This window comes from Oncorhynchus gorbuscha, unplaced genomic scaffold (genome assembly GCF_021184085.1).
Source record: "Oncorhynchus gorbuscha isolate QuinsamMale2020 ecotype Even-year unplaced genomic scaffold, OgorEven_v1.0 Un_scaffold_2919, whole genome shotgun sequence".
Lineage (NCBI taxonomy): Eukaryota > Metazoa > Chordata > Actinopteri > Salmoniformes > Salmonidae > Oncorhynchus > Oncorhynchus gorbuscha.
In genome coordinates, this window is record NW_025747306.1 from 34363 (window position 1) to 46971 (window position 12609).

Below are 12609 nucleotides of genomic sequence, written 5' to 3' on the forward strand. Positions count from 1 at the left end.
TCAAAATTGCATTTACCACTATGTATTCGTCATGATCCTTTACCAATATAAATGTATAGAATTTGGTTACTTACATCAAACAGGTGTCTCACAAAACTAAATTTGGATAACGTCAATGTGCAGAACTTTAGTTTTTCACAACAGGTATCTGCTTACCTTTTTTAGTTGACCGGTCAGGATTTGTGAGACACACCGTCCGACGACAGTACTGGCCAATCGGCTGGCACATCAATGTCCAGCGAAGTCCTTCACCAGATCACGTTCGGGGTCACCAATTGTCAGGGTGGCGTCAATTCGAATCTGGTATCAGGATAAATATGACAATGAAGCACTGACGTATGCTATGTATTTTTTTTATTGGCTAAGCAATAAGTGGTAAATGCATTGTTTGTATATACGGGCTCTCTGTCCCACCACAGGGCAAAACAGAACTGACTTGTTCCTGAGCAAAATATTAAAATATACTCAGTAGTTCCTGCTTCCGAGCCGGCCTGTCAGAGTAGAGACTGGGCATGGTTTAGACTCCACCAGCCTATCGTTGATCGTTAGCGTAGAGGCTGGTCCCAGCCCCCTAAACGCGTCAGTGGTTGTAGCTGTGTAGAATATGCTGTTATCAGGCACCTGGCTCCTGTTATCTAACAAGACTGTTCTCACAACACTATGTTCTGAATGTGCCCCCCCGCAACTCATTGCACAGGTCCCGTCTTCTGTATTTTTCCATCATGAGAGGCCCATGGCCCTGAAACGGTTAACAATGTTTCAATTCAGCTATGTTGCATAACACACATCCACACAAGCCAACAGCAGATAATATTCAATCACAAATATGGTAACGGGCTATAGTGCATAACACAGAATCCTCATACTCCGGACGCTTTATCTGGACATGGTTCGTCAGGACCTCCAACAGCCGAAGCTAAGTAGTAACATTAACATGATGCCTTCTGATTGCAGTCGCTGTACTCATACAGGAGAACGATCGCCTTACGGTGAGGATAGCTGTGCTACAAGCCCAGCTTCAGACGCAAGGGTAATTTCTGTGTAGGAAAGGATTAAACGGCGTCTGTGCCACCAGTAAGTACAGATAGTAACGTTAGTATAAATCCCCTCGCACGTCCCCGCAGCCGGACAACTTTCTCACGGTTTCTGGAGGGAAATGCTGTAGGAATGCTCATTCAGCCGACAAACTTTCAACCGGTTTTCCCCATTAAGCAACTAGTCGGAGTCAGAGGCCGAGCCTTCTCTTGTCTCTACTCCTCCCGTTACGGGGTCTGAGACGGCGAAGCTTCCCACCATTAGCTCTGACAAATTGAAAACTCTAGTCATTGGCGACTCCATTACCCGCAGTATTAGACTTAAAACGAATCATCCAGCGATCATACACTGTTTACCAGGGGGCAGGGCAACCGACGTTAAGGCTAATCTAAAGATGGTGCTGGCTAAAGCTAAAACTGGCGAGTATAGAGATATTGTTATCCACGTCGGCACCAAAGATGTTAGGATGAAACAGTCAGAGATCACCGAGCGCAACATAGCTTCAGCGTGTAAATCAGCTAGAAAGATGTGTCGGCATCGAGTAATTGTCTCTGGCCCCCTCCCAGTTAAGGGGGAGTGATGAGCTCTACAGCAGAGTCTCACAACTCAATCGCTGGTTGAAAACTAGTTTCTGCCCCTCCCAAAAGATAGAATTTGTAGATAATTGGCCCTCTTTCTGGGACTCACCCACAAACAGGACCAAGCCTGACCTGCGGAGGAGTGACGGACTCCTTCCTAGCTGGAGGGGTGCTCTCATCTTATCTACCAACATAGACAGGGCTCTAACTCCTCTAGCACCACAATGAAATAGGGTGCAGGCCAGGCAGCAGGCTGTTAGCCAGTCTGCCACTAGCACAGTCAGTGTAGTCAGCTCAGCTATCTCCATTGAGACCGTGTCTGTGCCTCGACCTAGGTTGGACAAAACTAAACGTGGCGGTGTTCGCCTTAGCAATCTCACTAGGATAAAGACCTCCATTCCTGTCATTATTGATACCTCACATCTCAAAATAGGGCTACTTAATGTCAGATCCCTTACTTCAAAGGCAATTATAGTCAATGAACTGATCAGAATCTTGATGTGATTGGCCTGACTGAAACATGACTTTAGCCTGATGAATTTACTGTGTTAAATGAGGCCTCACCTCCTGGCTACACTAGTGACCATATCCCCCGTGCATCCCGCAGAGGTTTTGCTAACATTTACGATAACAAATTTACATTTACAAAAAAAAAGACTTTTTCATCTTTTGAGCTTCTAGCCACGAAATCTATGTAGCCTACTCAATCACTTTTTTAAGCTACTGTTTACAGGCCTCCTGGGCCATATACAGCGTTCCTCATTGAGTTCCCTGAATTCGGACCTTGTAGTCATAGCAGATACTGTTCTGATTTTTGGTGACTTTAATATTCACATGGAAAAGTCCACACACCCACTCCAAAAGGCTTTCGGAGCCATCATCGACTCAGTGGGTTTTGTCCAACATGTCTCTGGACCTACTCACTGTCACAGTCATACTCTGGACCTAGTTTTGTCCCATGGGATAAATGTTGTGGATCTTAATGTTTTTCCTCATAATCCTGGACTATCGGACCACCATTTTATTACATTTGCAATTGCAACAAATAATCTGCTCAGACCGCGAACAAGGAACATCAAAAGTTGTGCTATAAATTCACAGACGACACAAAGATTCCTTGATGTCCTTCCAGACTCCCCCTGTCTACCCAAGGACGCCAGAGGACAAAAATCAGTTAACCACCTAACTGAGGAACTCAATTTAACCTTGCGCAATAACCTAGATGCAGTTGCACCCCTAAAAACTAAAACCATTTCTCATAAGAAACTAGCTCCCTGGTATACAGAAAATACCCGAGCTCTGAAGCAAGCTTCCAGAAAATTGGAACGGAAATGGCGCCACACCAAACTGGAAGTCTTCCGACTAGCTTGGAAAGACAGTACCGTGCAGTATCGAAGAGCCCTTGCTGCTGTTCGATCATCCTATTTTTCCAACTTAATTGAGGAAAATAAGAACAATCCGAAATTTGTTTTTGATACTGTCGCAAAGCTAACTACAAAGCAGCATTCCCCAAGAGAGGATGGCTTTCACCTCAGCAGTAATAAACTGATGAACTTCTTTGAGTAAAATATGATTATTAGAAAGCAAATTACGGACTCCTCTTTAAATCTGCGTATTCCTTCAAAGCTCATTTGTCCTGAGTCTGCACAACTCTGCCAGGACCTAGGATCAAGAGAGACACTCAAGTGTTTTAGTACTATATCTCTTGACACAATGATGAAAATTATCATGGCCTCTAAACCTTCAAGCTCCATACTGGACCCTATTCCAACTAAACTACTGAAAGAGCTGCTTCCTGTACTTGGCCCTCCTATGTTGAACCTAATAATGGCTCTCTATCCACCGGATGTGTACCAAACTCACTAAAAGTGGCAGTAATAAAGCCTCTCTTGAAAAAGCCAAACCTTGACCCAGAAAATATAAAAAACTATCGGCCTATATCGAATCTTCCATTCCTCTCAAAAGTTTTAGAAAAGGCTGTTGCGCAGCAACTCACTGCCTTCCTGAAGACAAACAATGAATACGAAATGCTTCAGTCTGTTTTAGACCCCATCATAGCACTGAGACTACACTTGTGAAGGTGTTAAATGATCTTTTAATGGCATCAGACTGAGGCTCTGCATCTGTCCTCGTGCTCCTAGACCTTAGTGCTGCTTTTGATACCATCGATCACCACATTCTTTTGGAGAGATTGGAAACCCAAATGGAAACCCAAATTGGTCTATACGGACAAGTTCTGGCCTGGTTTAGATCTTATCTGTCGGAAAGATATCAGTTTGTCCCTGTGAATGGTTTGTCCTCTGACATATCAACTGTAAATTTCGATGTTCCTCAAGGTTCCGTTTTAGGACCACTATTGATTTCACTATATATTTTACCTCTCGGGGATGTCATTCGAAAAAACATTTACATTTACATTTAAGTCATTTAGCAGACGCTCTTATCCAGAGCGACTTACAAATTGTTGCATTCACCTTATGACATCCAGTGGAACAGCCACTTTACAATAGTGCATCTAAATCTTTTAAGGGGGGTGAGAAGGATTACTTTATCCTATCCTAGGTTAACATAATGTTAACTTTCACTGCTATGCGGATGATACACAGCTGAACATTTCAATGAAACATGGTGAAGTCCCAAAATTGCCCTCGCCAGAAGCATGTGTTTCAGACATAAGGAAGTGGATGGTTGCAAACGTTCTACTTTTAAACTCGGACAAAACAGCTTGTTCTAGGTCCCAAGAAATAAAGAGATCTTCTGTTGAATCTGACAATTAATCTTAATGGCTGTACAGTCGTCTCAAATAAAACTGTGAAGGACCTCGGCGTTATTCTGGACCCTGATCTCTCTTTTGAAGAACATACAGTGCCTTGCGAAAGTATTCGGCCCCCTTGAACTTTGCGACCTTTTGCCACATTTCAGGCTTCAAACATAAAGATATAAAACTGTATTTTTTGTGAAGAATCAACAACAAGTGGGACATAATCATGAAGTGGAACGACATTTATTGGATATTTCAAACTTTTTTAACAAATTAAAAACTGAAAAATTGGGCGTGCAAAATTATTCAGCCCCCTTAAGTTAATACTTACCTGGATATGTTTATTTTTGAACCACTCCATTGTAGATTTTGCTTTATGTTTTGGATCATTGTCTTGTTGGAAGACAAATCTCCGTCCCAGTCTCAGGTCTTTTGCAGACTCCATCAGGTTTTCTTCCAGAATGGTCCTGTATTTGGCTCCATCCATCTTCCCATCAATTTTAACCATCTTCCCTGTCCCTGCTGAAGAAAAGCAGGCCCAAACCATGATGCTGCCACCACCATGTTTGACAGTGGGGATGGTGTGTTCAGGGTGATGAGCTGTGTTGCTTTTACGTCAAACATAACGTTTTGCATTGTTGCCAAAAAGTTCCATTTTGGTTTCATCTGACCAGAGCACCTTCTTCCACATGTTTGGTGTGACTCCCAGGTGGCTTGTGGCAAACTTTAAACGACTCTTTTTATGGATATCTTTAAGAAATGGCTTTCTTCTTGCCACTCTTCCATAAAGGACAGATTTGTGCAATATACAACTGATTGTGGCTTCAGCATCAACATCGGAGGTTCCTGCCAAGCGTGGGATTGAGAAACAAACACTCTTCTCCTCTGAGGTTGATTAACTCAAATGGCAAATAAGGAAATCATCCTCATCATCACTGTGTAGAATATTCATGTATTTTACACTAATCAGGAATAGATCGGAATATGGTGTGTGAGTCTGTCTGGACAGTCAACTTCCTGTGGAAAATCTACACCATGCTTGCATCCCAGATAGCACCCTATTCCCTATGTAGTGAACTACTTTTGATCAGGGCCTATAAGGATCTGGTCAAACGTAGTGTACTAAATAGGGAATATGGTGCCATTTGTCATATGGAGACCACTACAGGAGCAGGTAGGCTTTACTCACAGCGAGGTGTAGAGGGCTGATGGGAGGTCTGACATCAGAGTCGTTCAGGATGTCTGTCCCTGAGGTTTCAATTAGTTGAGGAAAGAGAAGAACGGCCTGTTCAGACTTGGAAAAAGAACATCAAGAGTGACGATGCGTCCACGACAAACATGCAGCCACACCTTAAAACCTACTGTTGGGTTCTGAGAATATGAAATATACTAATTCATGTCACTGAGGGAGAGAGCTTAATGTATAACATTTACATTATGTCAGGATATGTTATTGTTAGCCATCAGGCATCCTATGGGTGGGATCCTCTGGGATGAGAAGAGACACAGTCTGGTACCAATCACCATGTCAGCCTTGAGTTGGGGAGGAGTGAGCACTTTGAGGTAGCGGTCAGGTCAGATGAAGTGAGGAAGAACAGATATCACTAAGGTTCTGTCTAGCAACAGAGATGCATTGGCTGTTTAGAGGTGTAGGAGGAGACTCAGCATAGGAGAGAGGATTAAATATCAGTGCTTGTGTGAATATGTTTTTTGTCTAATGCAGCTGTCTTGACCCTCTGGGAAGAATACACTTGGTTCAAGCATTCATAGTGTCCGTCGAGTTTTTACTCTGAGAATTAGAACCTAACAGTTGGCACTGCGAGCAGGGTTCACCGCGATTTGCAGTCGAACTAGAGATTCCGAATCAGTGAAACAGAAACAAGGTCGGCACAGTTCCTACACCCGTTATCACTAATTCTGACATCTTGGGGAGATGAGAGTCGTAGGCTGAACCAATTATAGGGTACGAACCTAGAAAGCCTGAGCTTATTCAGTAGTCCCATTGTATTACGACCGGTCGTAGCTTTGTGGTATATGGTAAGTCCCGGAAGGTAAACCCAAACCTGCAGAGGGGAACTCCTAGGGGGTAAATCCCGAGTAGGTTGGTTCCTGGTAGTACTATAAGAATAGGGTGAGTCCCGGAAGGTAAGCCCGAGCAGGCAGGTACCTGCAAAGGGTAAGTCCTAGGGGGTAAGACCCGGGTGGGGTTGGTTACCTGCTATACCTGTAACGAGAGGGTGAAAGTCTCAGCCGCAGTGGCCATGCGGCAGTAGAGTGGGTGTGGATGGATAAAGTGACATGCTTGTGTACTAGGATAAAATGTTGCCATTCAGGGTTAGAAGAAAAGCAAAAAGATACTCAAACGCTGTTGGATTTGGGTGTATTAGCAGTAGCAATAAAGAGAGGTTGCTTTTATGCCCTGTTGGGGTGGGGAACCATGACAGATTATGTGGAAATAGGAAGACAAGTGTGAATCATTTTGGTAATGTGTGTTATCAACAACAGTGATATTTGAACAGATTGGAGATGACTATCCATAACAATAAAATCCTTCATACAGTGAGGTTAGGTTACCATGCTTGTCCTGCCCCACAGCTGTAGACACAGCCTTCTCCAGGTCCTCAGACACTAGCTGGAGATCCATTACAGGATGTCTGTCACCTCACTGAGCCCCTATTGCAGGTTAGGGGTCACATCCACTTGAATGTCCTTCATATGACGAACCTCCTACAGAGCAAATGAGGAAAACATGATATATTAGGATTTATGTTAGTAGCAATAGAATATGGGAATTTGATCTCAACGCTACCTACAGCTAACATATTTATTTATGTATGTGATCTATGTAAATAAATAAATATATCACACCTGTAAAACTGTGAAGGAAGGACTATAGGTGGAGGCCTACCCATTTCCCAGGAGCATTGTAAAACGTGGATTTGGGTACAGTGTTTATTTCCCCCTAATATCTTTGAAGATTACACCTAAAATAATTAGGCCTACTTCTTTCTACTGCTGATCTGAGACCATTAGGGTTAATCATTACAGATATAAATGCAATATATGGAGTAGAAAAGATTGCCTGCCCACCAACTTGATAAGAATCAACATATGTTCTACATGGTCTATTTCTATCTGAACGTAACAACTCAATCAAGCTTGTTAATTGATCGTTAAGCCATGTTTGTCAGGTAAACGGTCATTAGTGGCCTATATAAGCCTCATACAGGCCATGGGAAGACATTACCTGTTGATAACACAGATTATTTTCATGATCATGGGAGGTGTGAGAGAATTGCTGCTGGTTGTGATGACTGTGGGGGTTGTCAAAGGTTGGTTCACTCATGTTTAAGGGATTTGTTTGGTAAATATGCTTAACTTTATAAGTTGGGTATTAATATTTGACTGTCTGTATCTTCCGCGTTGGTCATCTTTTATTCTTCACTGCTATTAATATATGTAGCTATTTTGTGTGAACTCAACTTCTGTCAACACTTTCTCCTCAGTTTCTTGTTACCCTGTTGGAAAGTCCCAGAAGCAAGATCAAGTCTCTCTGCAGAGGAGACTTGGAGGTAAATGTTTATTTCCACAACCCTTCTAGCTATGTTCTTTGTCACTGTCTATGGTGCTGCTGTGTTTGACACTCATTCAACAGCATAGAGTAACTCTGTCTAAATAATGCTGTCAAACCTTGTCAAACCTTTTGCTTGTGTACCTTAACCTAAATTTTTCAGAGCTGTCATCAAATGACGTCTCCATTGTGCATGCCCTGGCCTTGCTCCGATCCATAGGGTCTGACACTAAACAAGCCAGAGAAGGTACGGCCTGAAACATATACTTTGAAACCTGTTGGGTTCATGTTGCTCAAAATTCGATTAGCAATTTGGCCTAGACCGTGTAGAACAGATGTGTTGCTGTAGAATACCCAACTGTTCCTCTTGTTTTTCTCAAGAGTATTTAGAGACCAATGAAGTAGAATCCCAAGCTTCTCCAAACCACGGTCTCTCTGGCAAATGATGCCCTGTCATTTGAGGAGAAGCTTCTCAAGAGTATCCTAGAGCCACCTCTGAAGCTAGAATCCCCGTCCTCCAAACGACGCCACCTCTGAAGCTGCGACCGGCCCGTCCTCTGATGCGCCACCTCTGAAGCTGCGAGCTGAGCCCGTCCTCTGACGACGCCACCTCTGAAGCTGCGACCGGCCCGTCCTCTGCCCGCCACCTCCTCTGACGACGCCACCTCTGAAGCTGCGACCGGCCCGTCCTCTGACGACGCCACCTCTGAAGCTGCGACCGCCCGTCCCCGTCCTCTGACCGGCCCGTCCGACGCCACCTCTGAAGCTGCCCGTCCTCTGACGACGCCACCTCTGAGCTGCGACCGGCCCGTCCTCTGACGACGCCACCTCTGAAGCTGCGACCGGCCCGTCCTCTGACGACGCCACCTCTGAAGCTGCGACCGGCCCGTCCTCTGACGACGCCACCTCTGAAGCTGCGACCGGCCCGTCCTCTGACGACGACCTCTGAACGCCCACCTCTGACGCCACCTCTGAAGCGACCGGCCCGTCCTCTGACGACGCCACCTCTGAAGCTGCGACCGCCCCCGCCACCTCTGAAGCTGCGACCGCCCGTCCTCTGACGACGCCACCTCTGAAGCTGCGACCTCTGTCCTCTGACGACGCCACCTCTGAAGCTGCGACCGGCCCGTCCCACCTCTGAAGCTGCGACCGGCCGACGCCACCTCGCACCTCTGACCGGCCCGTCCTCTGACGACGCCACCTCTGAAGCTGCGACCGGCCCGTCCTCTGACGACGCCACCTCGACGCCGGCCCTCTGAAGCTGCTGAGCCGGCCCGTCCTCTGACGACGCCACCTCTGAAGCTGCGACCGGCCCGTCCTCTGACGACGCCACCTCTGAAGCTGCGACCGGCCCGTCCTCTGACGCCACCTCTGACGCCGGCCCTCTGAAGCTGCGGCCCGGCCCGCCCTCTGAGCTGCGACGCCACCTCTGAAGCTGCGAGCTGCCGGCCCGTCCTCTGACGACGCCACCTCTGAAGCTGCGACCGGCCCGTCCCGCCCACCTCTGACGACGCCACCTCTGAAGCTGCGACCGGCCCGTCCTCTGACGACGCCACCTCTGAAGCTGCGACCGGCCCGTCCTCTGACGACGCCACCTCTGAAGCTGCGACCGGCCCGTCCTCTGACGACGCCACCTCTGAAGCTGCGACCGCCCGTCCCTGACGCCACCTCTGAAGCTGCGACCGGACGACGCCACCTCTGAAGCTGCGACCGCCCGTCCTCTGACGACGCCACCTCTGAAGCTGCGACCGGCCCGTCCTCTGACGACGCCACCTCTGAAGCTGCGACCGGCCCGTCCTCTGACGACGCCACCTCTGAAGCTGCGACCGGCCCCCGCCACCTCTGAAGCTGACGACGCCACCTCTGAAGCTGCGACCGGCCCGTCCTCTGGCTGACGACGCCACCTCTGAAGCTGCGACCGGCCCGTCCTCTGACGACGCCACCTCTGAAGCTGCGACCGCCCGTCCTCTGACGACGCCACCTCTCTGACCGGCCCGCTGCGACGCCCGCCTCGACGACGCCACCTCTGAAGCTGCGACCGGCCCGCCCCACCTCTGAAGCTGCGACCGGCCCGTCCTCTGACGACGCCACCTCTGAAGCTGCGACCGGCCCGTCCTCTGACGACGCCACCTCTGAAGCTGCGACCGGCCCGTCCCTCGACGCCACCTCTGAAGCTGCGACCGGCCCGTCCTCTGACGACGCCACCTCTGAAGCTGCGACCCCTGACGACGCCACCTCTGAAGCTGCGACCGGCCCGTCTCTGACGACGCCACCTCTGAACCTCTGAAGCTGCGCGACCTCTGAAGCTGCGACCGCCCGTCCCTCTGAAGCTGCGACCGGCCCGACGACGCCACCTCTGAAGCTGCGACCGGCCCGCCCGTCCGACTGACGACGCCACCTCTGAAGCTGCGACCGGCCCGTCCTCTGACGACGCCACCTCTGAAGCTGCGACCGGCCCGTCCTCTGACGACGCCACCTCTGAGCTGCGACCGGCCCGTCCTCTGACGACGCCACCTCTGAAGCTGCGACCGGCCCGTCCTCTGACGACGCCACCTCTGAAGCTGCGACCGGCCCGTCCTCTGGTGACGACGCCACCTCTGAAGCTGCCCGACCGACGCCACCCGTCCTCTGACGACGCCACCTCTGACGCTGCGACCGGCCCGTCCTCTGACGACGCCACCTCTGACGCTGCGACCGGCCCGTCTCTGACGACGCCACCTCTGACGCTGCGACCGGCCCGGCGCCACCTCCCCCTCCTCTGACGAGCTGCGACCGGCCCGCCGACGCCTACCTCTGACGCTGCGACCGCCCGCCCGCCCTGGTGACGACGCCACGCTGCGACCGGCCCGTCCTGGTGACACGCCACCTCTGACGCTGCGACCGGCCCGCCCGTCCTCTGACGACGCCACCTCTGAGCTGCGACCGGCCCGACCGCCCCTCTGACGCGCCACCTCTGAAGCTGCGACCGGCCCGTGACGACGCCACCTCTGAAGCTGCGACCGGCCCGTCCTCTGACGACGCCACCTCTGAAGCTGCGACCGGCGCCCTCTGACGACGCCACCTCTGAAGCTGCGCCCCCTCTGACGACGCCACCTCTGAAGCTGCGACCGGCCTCTGCCCGTCCTCTGACGACGCCACCTCTGAAGCTGCGACCGGCCCGTCCTCTGACGACGCCACCTCTGAAGCTGCGACCGGCCCGTCCTCTGACGACGCCACCTCTGAAGCTGCGACCGCCCGTCCTCTGACGACGCCACCTGAAGCTGCGACCGGCCCGTCCTCTGACGACGCCACCTCTGACGCCCGCCCTCTGACGACGCCACCTCTGACGCTGCGACCGGCCCGTCCGACGCCACCCCGTCCGGCCCGTCTGACGACGCCACCTCTGAAGCTGCGACCGGCCCGGCCCGCCCGTCTGACGACGCCACCTCTGAAGCTGCGACCGGCCCGTCCTCTGACGACGCCACCTCTGAAGCTGCGACCGGCCCGCCACCCTCTGACGACGCCACCTCTGAAGCTGCGACCGGCCCGTCCTCTGACGACGCCACCTCTGAGCTGCTGCGACCGGCCCGTCCTCTGACGACGCCACCTCTGAAGCTGCGACCGGCCCGTCCTCTGACGACGCCACCTCTGAGCTGCGACCGGCCCGTCCTCTGACGACGCCACCTCTGAAGCTGCGACCGGCCCGTGACGACGCCACCTCTGAGCTGACCGGCCCGCGCCACCTCTGAAGCTGCGACCGGCCCGTCCTCTGACGACGCCACCTCTGAAGCTGCGACCGCCCGTCCTCTGACGACGCCACCTCTGAAGCTGCGACCGGCCCGTCCTCTGACGACGCCACCTCTGACCGGCCCGCTGCGACCGGCCCGTCCTCTGACGACGCCACCTCTGAGCTGCGACCGGCCCGCTGCGACCTCTGAGCTGCGGCCCGTCCTCTGACGACGCCATGGATATCTGACGTGGGACATGCAAGAGTTCATGGGTACTCTAGTCCAGTGTGTAACTGCATTTGCTTGTTTTAGCTCAAATAAACATTAACTGTAATACTTGTGTCCTCTGTATTGTTTTGGTGGTTCCTACTTGGAGTTGAGGTCTATGACCTGACTTGAGTAACTGGGGTGATGGCAACATTTATTTAGCATTATATCCATGCCTCAGCAATAATACTCTGACCCCTGTGTTTTAAATTGCCATTTGACTTAAGATAAATTTGCTCAGTGTTGGTCCATTTATGCTAGTAGCATCACATGATACCTCAAACAGCATTTTCACCTGTGATTTTGACGCCATTTCCGGTCACAACTTGCAGACTTGTTGCTGTGTTTTGCCTACTTTGCTACATGACAACTTTACGGTTTTTACTTATTAAATACTGTTTATTTTTGGTTTTTCCCTTAATCGTGTCAGGGTTGCGGCAATTCCAATCTGGTATCAGGATAAATATGACAATGAGGCACCGTATGCTATGCATTTTTTTATTAGCTAAGCAATAAGTGGTAAATGCATAGTTTGTATACACGGGCTCTCTGCCCCACCACAGGGAAAAACAGAACTGACTTGTTCCTGACAAAAATATTACAATATACTCGGTAGTTCCTGCTTCTGAGCCGGCCTGTCACAGCAGATATTCAATCACATATGGTAACGGGCTATAGTGCATAACACAA

General features: G+C 50.3%; 1 pseudogene; it reads left to right on the forward strand.

The window, feature by feature from the left end:
• Positions 1 to 7572: 7572 nt before the first annotated feature.
• LOC124027064 lies at positions 7573 to 11973 on the forward strand (annotated as a pseudogene).
• The last annotated feature ends 636 nt before the right edge of the window (positions 11974 to 12609 follow it).